Source organism: Acomys russatus, chromosome 23 (genome assembly GCF_903995435.1).
Source record: "Acomys russatus chromosome 23, mAcoRus1.1, whole genome shotgun sequence".
Lineage (NCBI taxonomy): Eukaryota > Metazoa > Chordata > Mammalia > Rodentia > Muridae > Acomys > Acomys russatus.
In genome coordinates this window covers 13,997,374-14,009,309 of record NC_067159.1, presented here as the reverse complement: position 1 = coordinate 14,009,309, position 11,936 = coordinate 13,997,374, and the positions used below count along the sequence as shown (strand labels likewise).

General features: G+C 42.2%; 1 pseudogene; it reads left to right on the top strand.

The window, feature by feature from the left end:
* The first annotated feature begins 1,296 nt into the window (after window positions 1-1,296).
* Window positions 1,297-6,650, top strand: LOC127206577 (CDK5 regulatory subunit-associated protein 2-like; annotated as a pseudogene).
* Window positions 6,651-11,936: the final 5,286 nt, after the last annotated feature.

Genomic DNA, 11,936 nt, shown 5'->3' with positions numbered 1-11,936 from the left:
TAATGATAGCAAAATTCACTGAGAGGTTTGACATGAAGTATGAAGGGTGATGTTTCAAACTCAGCCTCCAGTTTACTGCTTGTATGAGTGCTCCATAGGTGCTATTTTTCTAAATCGAAGCAGAACTCAATTATCTGAGTTTCAGGTTAAGGCGGAAGCCTTTTGTGAACAAAGAGCCAAGGGGGGGAAGTCGGAGGTCATGATTTTGGAACAGTGAACAATTATGTACACTGTATTGTCCCACCTCCCGCTTAGATTAACTGATCAGGACAGACTTTCACCCTCAACAAATATGGCACTCTCGTTGGCTTCGATCCGAATGCCTTCACACACACACACACAAAATGGCGACCTCTTCTCGTCTCTTAGTATTTCAGGCTCAAGCGGAAAGGCTCTGCCCTTAGTTAAGATGGTGTTCACTCCCGCTTACCCTGCCAGGTTTCAGTCCTATGCAGGGGGACTTCACTGAGCTAATTTCGGTGGCTCTGTCTTCTTATTGTAGGAAGAAACACGGGGAAACATGGCAGTGGCTGCGGTTAAAATTCCAGCAGCTCAATGTTTGTCCCATCCCTTGTATCCTCCCATTCCTCCCCCCCCCATTTTCCCATTATTACCCTCCCCTATGACTGTTCCTGAGGGGGATTACGTCCCCCTGTATATTCTCATAGGGTATCAAGTCTCTTCTTGGCTACTTGCTGTCCTTCCTCTGAGTGCCACCAGGTCTCCCCCTCCAGGGGACATGGTCAAATGTGAGGCACCAGAGTACGTGAGTAAGTCGTATCACACTCTCCACTCAACTGTGGAGAATATTCTGACCATTGGCTAGATCTGGGAAGGGGTTTAAAGTTTACCTCCTGTATTGTCCTTGGCTGGTGCCTTAGTTTGAGCGGGACCCCTGGGCCCAAATCTGCCTATCATATTGTGTATTTATATTTCAGTCTTTAATTCTTATATGCTGCATTCTTCTTGGGAACAGCTTACCCCTCCACATATGCCCCAGAGGAGGAGTCAAGTATGACCCACAGGCCTGTTCCCATCTATTTTGTGTAGAGCATGAGCTAAGAACCATTCTGTATTATCTGTACATCTAATGTGTCCAAAGTTCAATGTATACAAATAAAGTTTTATTAAAATGCAAAAAAAAAAAAAAAAAAAAAAAAAATTCCAGCAGCACTGCTAAACTGAGACAAGAGCTGGCTTGGAGGGGGCGGGACCTGGGGAACCAGCGTGAAGCGACTGCCTGGGGAACCAGCGGCACCACTGCCAGAGACACCGATGCCACCACCATCTCTGTCCATGATGGACTCGGAGATGGAAGAGGACCTCACCTTGCCTCAGACCCTCAGCGGCTGTAGTGACCTTCTGTCTGTTGTGCCAAGTGATCTGGATGGTTTGGGAAATGGAGTGCTCCCAAATGTGTCAGAAGAAAAGGTCTTTCCCACCAGAGCCCGGAACATGAAGGACTGAAAATCAAATCACAGAGCTGAACAAGGAGAACTTCAATCTAAAGCTCCGCATCTTCTTCACTGAGGAGAGGATGCGGCAGGAGTTTGCTGGCCCCACAGAGCACTTCTCCAAGATCAACATTGAACTCGAGGTGAAAGTGGAAAGTGAAGCGTGGGCTCCAGAAGAGAGAACAGTTGCCCATCAAAGCCTCTAAAGCAGTGGAGCGCCTAGCAGAAGGGGGTGGTCCCGAAGTCCAGTGGGTGAAAGAAGAAGCACGGAAGAAGGTGCAGATGAAAAAGATACATCTTCTAGAAGAATATGTGAAAGCCGCCCAAGCAGAACTGGAAAAGGCCTTTGCGGGAACAGAAACAGAGAAAGCCATTGAGCTCAGCTTAGAAACCAAGCTCTCAGCAATGAAGAAGATGCAGGAAGGGGTCCTGGATATGACTCTGGCTCTGGAAGAGAAGGACAGACTGAGGAGTTGAAGCTGTCTTTGAAGAACGAAGAAGCTTTAATTCGGTGCCTTAAAGAGAAATCTCAGATGGCATCTCCTGACAAGAACGTGTCATCTGGAGAACTCCTAGATTTTTCTGCCACTCAGAGGGAAGAAAAGGAGAGAGATGCTGAGACTGCACATAGGGAACGGCAGAAGGAGACAAATCACTTTGAAGAGAGGATTCAGGGACTACAGGAGGACCTGAGAGAGAAAGAAAGAAAAATTGGTACAGAGAAGAAAAATAACTTAAAGAGGGATAAAGCCATTCAAGGCCTAACCATGGCATTAAAATCAAAGGAAAGAGAGGTTGAAGACTTTAACTCTCAAATTTAACAGCTCACTGCCGCCTTGACCAAAGCCAGAGCGGCTCCCTCGAAAACTCAGGTCACAGAATTCCAGGGGTCTAGGACTATGAAGCTCTCCTGGCAGAAAAGGAAGCTCTGTTGGCCAAGCTACACTCATAAAAACCTCGCAAAGAGTACTGAAAATCATAGGCTACTCAGGAATGTTAAAAAGGTCACCCAGGAATTGAGGGACCTGAAGAAGGAGAAGCTGAGAAGAGAGAGGGACCTGGAGGAAGCCCAACAAGAAGGCAACAGAGGAGCCCAAACTATCCACAAATTCAATGGAAAAGATTTGGAAGCAATCAAGCAGAACTGTTATTTAATGACTGCTCTGGAGCTCAAGTTTGGGAGCAATGGCTTAATAACAGAAAAGTGATCTCAGCAGTCACCAGACAGCAAACTCATCTTCTCCAGGAAAGAGCAGTAGTCAGACTATGGAGAGCTGGAAGAGGATTTATGCCCATCTGGCAAGGACCATGCAGAACACAGACAGTGTCAGCCACCTGCAGGGTGAGCTGATAGAGGTCCTTGCCCTGCCGAAGCAGCTAGAGCAGGATGTCCTTGCCTACCAGAATCTGATGTAGGCCCTGCAGGAGCAGTTCAGTGAAATTTGGAGGTGGGAAGAACCATTTTCATTTTATAGTGATCAAACATCATACCTAAGTATTTGTCTTGAAGAGCACAATCAGTTTCAAGTGGAACATTTTTCTCAAGAAGAACTCAAGAAAAAGGTCAGTGACCTTATACAGCTTGTGAAAAGACCTACACACAGACAACCAGCACCTCAAGAAACCTATTTTTTCTCACCCTTCCATGGATTTCCGGGGAAATGACAGACTTGATTCAGCAAAACAAGAAGAGTTTCTGGCTAGTAAGGAGGATGAGGACACAATCAAATCTGAAGTGGACAAAGCGAATCATTTCCAGAGCACCCAGCTGTTGGAACAGAGTAAAGAGATCATTGAGGACTATGCCAACTGTGGCTGCAAAACTGGGTATTTAAGGCACATGGATTCCAGTATTTTAGACCATGATGGCACCCACACACATGACTTCCATGAAAACCAAAAACTACAAGACAAACTCCTGGGCCTGCTTGCCACTTTCTTCCCCAAGAAGGGCACACCATCACTGGAATCCAGAAACAGGCCAGATGTTCTGAAAGCATGAGGTGCCCTACTTTTGGATCGAATGTGCTTAGCGGAGCAGGGGCTTCCTGTAGACTACCTTGATGGTATAGCTGAGAAAGCACTTCAGCAAGCAGCTGAGAGATGAGGTTGGCCATTCGTTCACAGCCAGCTCATTCTCCGGGTCACACAATGAACTAAAGTCAATGTGGAGCACCTGGCTAGAAAAGACAGGTGATGAAGGCAAAGTTGAACTGAAGAATGCCTCAGCACAGAGTATCACCATAGAGGACACCCCTCTTGGATTCAAATCTGAAAGAATGAGAGAAGCTTGGGAAGAAAAACCGAAAGAAGGCACTTTCAGCACTGTGGCTGAGTCAGAGGCCTAAGGTGAGATGCCAGGGTTTCGGGCCACTCGACTCTCATTCCCCACTGCCATCAACAAGGATGCTGAGATTACAGACTTGCTGATCCAATTGAAGACATCTGAGTTACTGGAAAATGTGTATCATCTTCCTGCCTCCCCAGAGGTCGTGGCTCAGCTCCAGGGCCAAGTTCTAGAGCTGTGGGTAGAGCTGATAGAGTTGAAATCCTGCAACAAGCAACTCCATGACAAGTTAATTCTGGCAGAGGCAATGCTGGAAGGGATGGCAGTTCCCAACCCAGCGCTGAGGAATGATTCTGAAATCTGTTCCTCCTGACCACATTGCCTTATTACCAGCATACAAAGAGCGCCCTGAAGATTTCCTCGGTGCACCCTCCATAGCCACTTTCTTGAATTCCAAGAGTTGGCTCTCTCTTAAAGTTAGTGGGATGGGTACTGACAAGTCTGAGAATATTAATATCCCTGATGACATAGAGGACTTACAACAGAAAATTCAGGACTTGCAAACTGAGCTAGAAAGGATACTGCAACTTCATTGTCCAGCTGCAGAAGCACTCTCAGTGCAGTGAGGCCATTAACACAGTTTTGTGTGGGAAAGAGGGGTCCCAAGATGGCTTGAACAAACCAACAGGCTGCGTTGATGAAGAAGAGATGGCATTTTCAAGTTTGCACCAAGTACGATATGTGAAGTACAAAAAATACTCCATCCACTCACCATGGAGATGATTGACAGCAGGATGTAGAGAGCCTCAGACAACAGCTACTGGAACAAGAGCTGGAGCTACAGAAGGAGCAGGATTTGAACTTAGAACTTTTCAGTGAAATCCATAACCTGTAGAACAAGTTCCAAGATCTCTCCCCATCAAGATACGGTTCATTGGTTCATTCCCAAGCCAGAGAGCTCTCCGTTCAGTGGCAGCAGATTAAGGATAGTCATGACATTTGTATCATTTACCATCAAAACATGAATAGCATCAACAAGGCATTCGAGGAGCTTCTGCAGGCCAGTGATGGGGACAGTTGTGTGGTTGAGGGCTACCCGGAGCAGCTAACACAGTGTGCTGGACTATTAGAGCAACTGGAGAAGCTGTTTCTCTGTGGAAATTCAGCCAGAGTGGAATCATGTCCCCAGAGTGAACTACTAGAAAGGTTAAGGATTGAGGAATACAACTTAGCCTACCAGCATCTCCTGCCTGAAGCTCCTGAGCTTTCTTCCTCTCACTCGCTATCAGATGATAAATTGTCTGAGAAGTCCTTCCTAACCCAATACCAGAAGCCAGAGGGTGAGATGATGGTGAGCCATTTTCCTCAAGACATACTAATGGAACACACACAGGAAATTCAAACCTTGAGAAAATGTTTGGAAGAATCTCTTAAAACAAATGAGAAGCTCCAGAAGCAGCTGGAACAGCATGGGTCTGAGACTGACCAAGTTTCCACAAATGTCTCTGCTTATGGCTCAGAAATGCATGGCTCTGTAACATCAGAGATACATTTCCTGAGGAAGCAGAATGAGGACCACAGTATGGTGCTCAAGAAAGGGTCCAGAGATAAACAGAAAGAGAATGAAAAATTACGGGAGGCCCTATCAAGGAAGGCTGCTGGTCTTGAGCATCTTCAGCTAGAGTACACCAGTGTAAGGGAAGAAAATGAATGGTTGCAGAGAGACATTGATGAGAAGGAGAGACACAACCAACAGCTGGCTCAGGAGGTCTGCAGCAGTCACCAGGAGCTAAACAGGGGACAGGAAAAAGTGAAGTCAAGGCAGCAGCTGCTCTCACAGAATAACACACTGCTTCAGTCCCTCAGAGTGGAGCTGAAGGTGTGTGAGAAGCTGAATGAGGAGCCAAGGAAACTACAGTGAGAGGCCCAAGGTGAGCCACCTGGAGATGGCTGGATGGGCATGGACCCTTTTAACAACGTGCATGGCCTCCTGACAAAGATGCAGGCTCTCTGAAAGCAGTTAGAAAAGATCATTCACACTAGCAACACCCTGAAGAGCAAGCTGCAGCAGCACCTGTCACAAGGGTCAAAGAAGGCCCAGGAAGGGCTCTCCCTCTGGCTGTCCAGGCCCTCTCTGTCACTGAATGGTCCCTTAAGCTGGACAAACATGATGGCAGCAAATGTTGTGAGGCCTGTGATAATTCATTTGATCTGTTTGAATCTACCCAGGCAATGGCTCTTAAACAGTTTTGGAGACTGCTCTACTCTCTGGAGCTGACGATGACTCTCTCTCCTGTGACAGTACTTGTTCTGTCATCAGCCCTGCTTGCATGCCCTGCATGGATGCTGGCCACCAGGTGTGGGCTAGCAAGAGTGGCCGCCATATGCTGGGCCTGATTGAGGACTCTGATCCACTTCATAAGCAGATCAGCTGGAACCAGAGACTGCTTGCCAAGATGGACATTAAAACTCAAGAGACTCTGACCCTGCAAGTCAAAATTTGGTGCCAAAACGTTCACACTTTCTGCCTCTGAGCATGTTTGTCTCCAGCATGAACACAGCTAATCTGATCCTGGAAGAAGCCCCCACATTGCTGAAGCTCTTTTGGGGGGTCTCAGTTCCCACAGACAGCCGGTGTTCCATTCACTGTGAGCAGATTGGAGAAATGAAGGCAGAGATCACCAAACTACACACACACACACACACACACACACAAAAACATTGAACAAGAAAAGAAGCTGCAGAATACAGCAAAATTTCTGCAGCAGAGCAAGCACCAGGAGAAAGTCATCGTTAATCAGCTGGTCATTGCCTACCATGTCCTTCAGAAGGCCAGGGGAAACCTGGAGCTCAGGCCCAGGGCAGCTGCTCACCCAGAAACATCCAATCTCAACAGGCCAGACTCCTGAGGAAGTTCTCGGCTAATAATGCTTGTGGCCCTAAGATTGCCTGCCTCTGTCCTCACTATGGCTCCCGGTGGTGAGGGAAGCATAGGCTGCCACCAGAGGAAGTGTGGTGATGTGCTGTGATTTCTGTCTGAAAATTGGCTTCAGGTTGTTCTTTCAAAGGCTCCATTGCTCTGCAGTCAGGCACCAGAAAGGCTCTGGATGCTGTGATTGACGTGGAGTACCCTGCACACTGGTGGGTATCACACCCTCAGGTCTGACAACTCAGCTTTTATCCAGCACTGCACTTAGTGGATTCTCTTCAGATGATTCATTCCTTTTCAACTGTGTGATTCACGTATTCTGGCTGGAGTCTCAAAGCCTAGATCCTAAACTCCCTTGCAAGTCACACCAGTGTCTTAGGAGCCACATGGCCCTCACCTCTCACACACTTCTAGGCCCACTCTAGAATCCAGAGAGAAAGGAGTCAATGTGGGGTTGCTTTGGCACTGTGCCTCCCCAGGCAGGCCCTCAGATGCAGTAAACAGAGTGGGGCTTGTGTGATGCTAGTGTCCTGTCTGCACAGCTGCCCTGTGTTGCTTCTTGATGGACTTGCTCACTACAGCCCTATCACTGACTTTCACATTTAGCTGGTCTTGGCCTTGTACTGAGCTGCATGGGTTCCTGAATATTAAACACAGTCTGGCTTTAAAAAAACATAGCATGGTATACAAAAAACACTAAGGAGTAATGAGAGCAGTGGGGATGGTTTTCTCCAGGACAGACCACTCCAACTGACTATCCAATATCAAATGGTAAGCCATGGACACAAACATACAATCAAAGTATACAGACTAAGTACTTTATATTTAAGAATATCCATGTGGCATGGCCATATGTGCATATATCAACAACTCATATCTAATGACGCCATGGATTTACAAGACAGCATATAGGATTGTATAGGAGGGTGTGAACGGAGTAACGGGAAAGGAGAACAGTTGTGTGAAATTTGTGGATAAATGGATTGAGCTAGAAAATATCATAATGAGTGAGTTAACCCAGAAGCAGAAAGACTCAAATGGTATATACTCACTTATATCTGCATACTAGCCCAAGGGGCATGTCCCACGAAAGCCTTCACTTACCAGGAAACTGGGACAGAGGGGAAGACATTCTATTGGGACTCTAGATGAGAGAAGCATGGGAGAATAGCAAAGTCGAAGGATCCAGAGGGTCCTAGAAAACCTACAAGTAGAACATTATGATAGGCAGATTTGGGCCAAGGGTCCCGCTCAAACTAAGGCACCAGCCAAGGACAATACAGGCGGTAAACTTTAAACCCCTACCCAGATCTAGCCAATGGTCAGAACAGTCTCCACAGTTGAGTGGAGAGTGGGATATGACTTTCTCACGTACTCTGGTGCCTCACATTTGACCATGTCCCCTGGAGGGGGAGACCTGGTGGCACTCAGAGGAAGGACAGCAGGTTACCAAGAAGACAATTGATACCCTATGAGCATATACAGGGGGAGGTAATCTCCCTCAGGAACAGTCATAGGGGAGGGGAATAAGGGGAAAATGGGAGGGAGGGAAGAATGGGAGAATACAAGGGATGGGATAACCATTGAGATGTAACAAGAATACATTAATAAAAAATATTTATTCACGTTAAAAAAAGGCAGAGAGGATGCAGTTCTCATGAGAATGAGTCACTGTTTACACTATAAAAATACTGGAACCATATTACAAAAGCTAGAAGTCAAATCTATGAGATTATATACGCCATCAAAAGCAGTGTTTATTTTAATCCTCCAAGTTCAATTGTTCTTTCAGAGCTAGCCTTTTTTTTTTTTCCCCAACACAAAGATTATGGATCTTATTCCAGTTTTATTTGAGACCTTCACCGAATAAGTAGATTTCCCTTTCCATAGAAATCATGCATTTTTCTCTTTTTCTTGTTAATTTTCAATATATCTTTTTACTTTTCTGGCCAAAGTAGGATCATAAGACAATGAAGCTTAAATTCCCTTACCCCATATCTTCATCTGCATAGTAATGTTACCCAATACACAGTTTACTCATAGACTTAGGGAATCCATCTTAAATTTGCAATGTTTAATGATGTGTTTTACAGAAAACTATACTATATAAGTATTTTTCTATTTGTAATTGTAAATATCAGTATATGTAACAACCAACATACTTTATGAAAATTACTATCCTTTCAGATAATACTAATTCCTCTTTGCCTTACACTGACAAGTACAAAAATTAAATTATAAATCATGTTATACTATTATAATTTAAGTTTTACATACTCAATTATCAGTTTAACATGCTCAAATATCAATGTGCACAACTGATTATCATGGGATTTCAATAGAATTAATGTTTGAGGAAACATTCATTTTAGTTTGCTAGTGAATGGTCTATGGCAAGGCATTTGTATACATACTTACATGCCTTTGGGTGTTGACCTGAACAAAACTATGGTTCCTATAAATTAATAAATGGGAAGCATATTCATAAACATCAGCATTTGGAGAAAATATCATATATACTCACTTAACAATGATGCACAAGAAACACACAAGCATACACACACACACACACACACACACAAATATATTTATTTTTGGAAAAAATGAAGTTCCATAGTTAACTCACTAAAACAGATTTAGCTGGAAGAGTAAAGCATGTAGACGAGCATGAGACACAAACATTCATAGCAATCAGACCCTCTTTTTAAAACACTTTTAGCCTATGCAGGACATTGGGACTTGTTAAAATGATTGTTCTCTATAGAGAAGGAATTGCTGATGCAAGATTTATTATAGCAGAAAAGTAATATAAGTAATAATCTATCAAAGAATATTGGAGAGATAACAAAAAAGAGCTAAATCCAACTTATGGGGAGCATGCTGCTAAGATCTGGGTAATAAGGGCATCACCATAAGTAAATATATAATAATGGAATATACCACACAATAAAATAATATAATTGGGTCTAAACACATAAGAATTGATCAAAGTTCTAAATGTCTGATGAGAGGTGGGATATCTAGAGAGTTTTTCTTGATTTGATATCAACTTAAATATGATCTGTAAATGAAGAATGGCTCTGTGTCCTGGATGATGGGTATGTAAGTTTACCTTTATGTTCCAAATGAAAGTACATAATGTAGATGCAATCATTATAAAATAGCAGATAATACTAAGTAAAGAGTATTGTGCAAGAAAACCAAGCTTTCATCTTCCATAGCACCAAAAGCATAAAAGGAAGACTAAAGGAAAGAGCTTCTCAGCCATTTGATATTCCTCTGTTGAGAAATCTCTGTTTAGTTCCAAGCCCCATTTCTCAATTGGGTTATTTGGTTTGGTGGTGTTTAATTTCTTGAGTTCTTTATATATTTTTGGATATTAGACCTTTGTCAATGTAGGGTTGGTGAAGATCTTTTCCCAGTCTGTAGGCTGTCACTTTGTTCTCTTGACAGTCAGAGAATGAACTGAGGCATTCTGGAATTGATTCCTTTATTGGAAAATATATGGAAGGCTGTAGTTTTGGAGTTTTTGATTAAAGAGGTTTTTGACACTATTTGAATGAGATTCCCTATGATTAAATTATTATAGCGTGCACTCTCTACATGTGAAATAACTCCCTATCTAGGGAAATGTCACAATAATGATAATTTTATGTTGTAGCTATATCCTATGGATTAGAATACATAGAAATCAGAGGAGATGGTCATTTCTATTCTATAATATGTGAGGATTTTAATAGAAAATGTTTGATTTTTGAGACCCAGAAACTCCAAAAACCTTTCAAACTACATGCCTATTGTTTTACATTTCCTGCTGACGTAGAACATAATCTCCATGTTTACACATGAGTTGTTTCACAGTGATACCACTGGATTTTAATATTGGGTGTCCCAAGAGAATAATATGCCACTACTATCATCACTTAAAATTTATTCTGAAAAGTAACAAAGCCATTTAGCTTCAGGGAGATATTAGAAATTTCTTCCATCTTTTCCTTCTCCAGGCTAACCTCTGCTATTTGCTATGAAAAGTATGAAACTCACTTACTAAGGGGCTGTGAAGTTGAAAATTTGAGATGCAGTCATCTCATTGTGAGAACTGTCTCTTTTACAATTATGATTAACTGGCTTTGATAGATGTGATGTGATTTCATGTGACTGTAAGTAAATGTGATACTTTTTCAATGATTATGGGCATTATGTTGAGACTATCTACGTCCCTTAATATGTAAATGACCTGTTCTTACAATTTCCTTAAAAATTTTAATTGCTTCAAAATATATTTAAGAACACAAATAAATATCTAACAAAATAAATGACAGTTTCAAAGTAATTATTCTTGTGAAATAGAAATTAACCACATTGAAGATTATAACAATGTGATGTCAAGATTGTGAACATGAGGATTTAATAAGATGCGAATAATATGTTCAATGTCAATCACAAATATCCTTGTTCTCTGTTATGCTTTATGCTTTCAGGGTACATAGAAAATCATGAGAAAAAAATTTTAGCTCACACAGTTAATCACTATTATGATTGAATTTAGGTAGGAACAGTAATGGCAAATATCCAGATGGGCTAATGCCTAGGAGAGCAATAACCATTTTGATAACAAAACCTTCAAAACAACCTAGTTGATCAAGTAAATGAATTAACTGTATGTGTCACATGAGCGTATCTGAAACACTAGAATAATGTTTCATAGACAAATAAAAAAAATGTAATATTAATAATACATAATTAATCATTAGAAATCAAAATATAATTACAAGTTTTGACCTTAGTATTTAATGTTACAATTAGACTTAGATACTTTAGATATCACTCCTTTTTCCTAATTATATTGAGATATTAATCATAGTTCCTAAGGGCACCATCTATGGACTGCATTAATCGCCTACTTGAGTGTGTGACTTTGAGTGAAAGACCCAAATATTTCAAGGTGTGTTTTGTTTTATGTTAACATCATGGACACCTTGTAACAATGTTGTGATATAATGGGACTAAAGTTTAAGAAACAAGCTATTAAATACTTACTACATGGTTAACATTATTACCAACGAAAATACTAATGATAGTGATCGAAATAGCACAAATAGCAGCTCTTCAGTTTCTTCCATAGAACCCACAATGGGAATTGTGCTATTGCTTTGGGGATGTATTATAGTATCCCTGAGTAACAAAATGGGGTCAGCTCCTACTTGAACTAGAAAATTACTTATCCTGACAATAAAACTTTAAAACATTTTTTTTATTTGCTCAT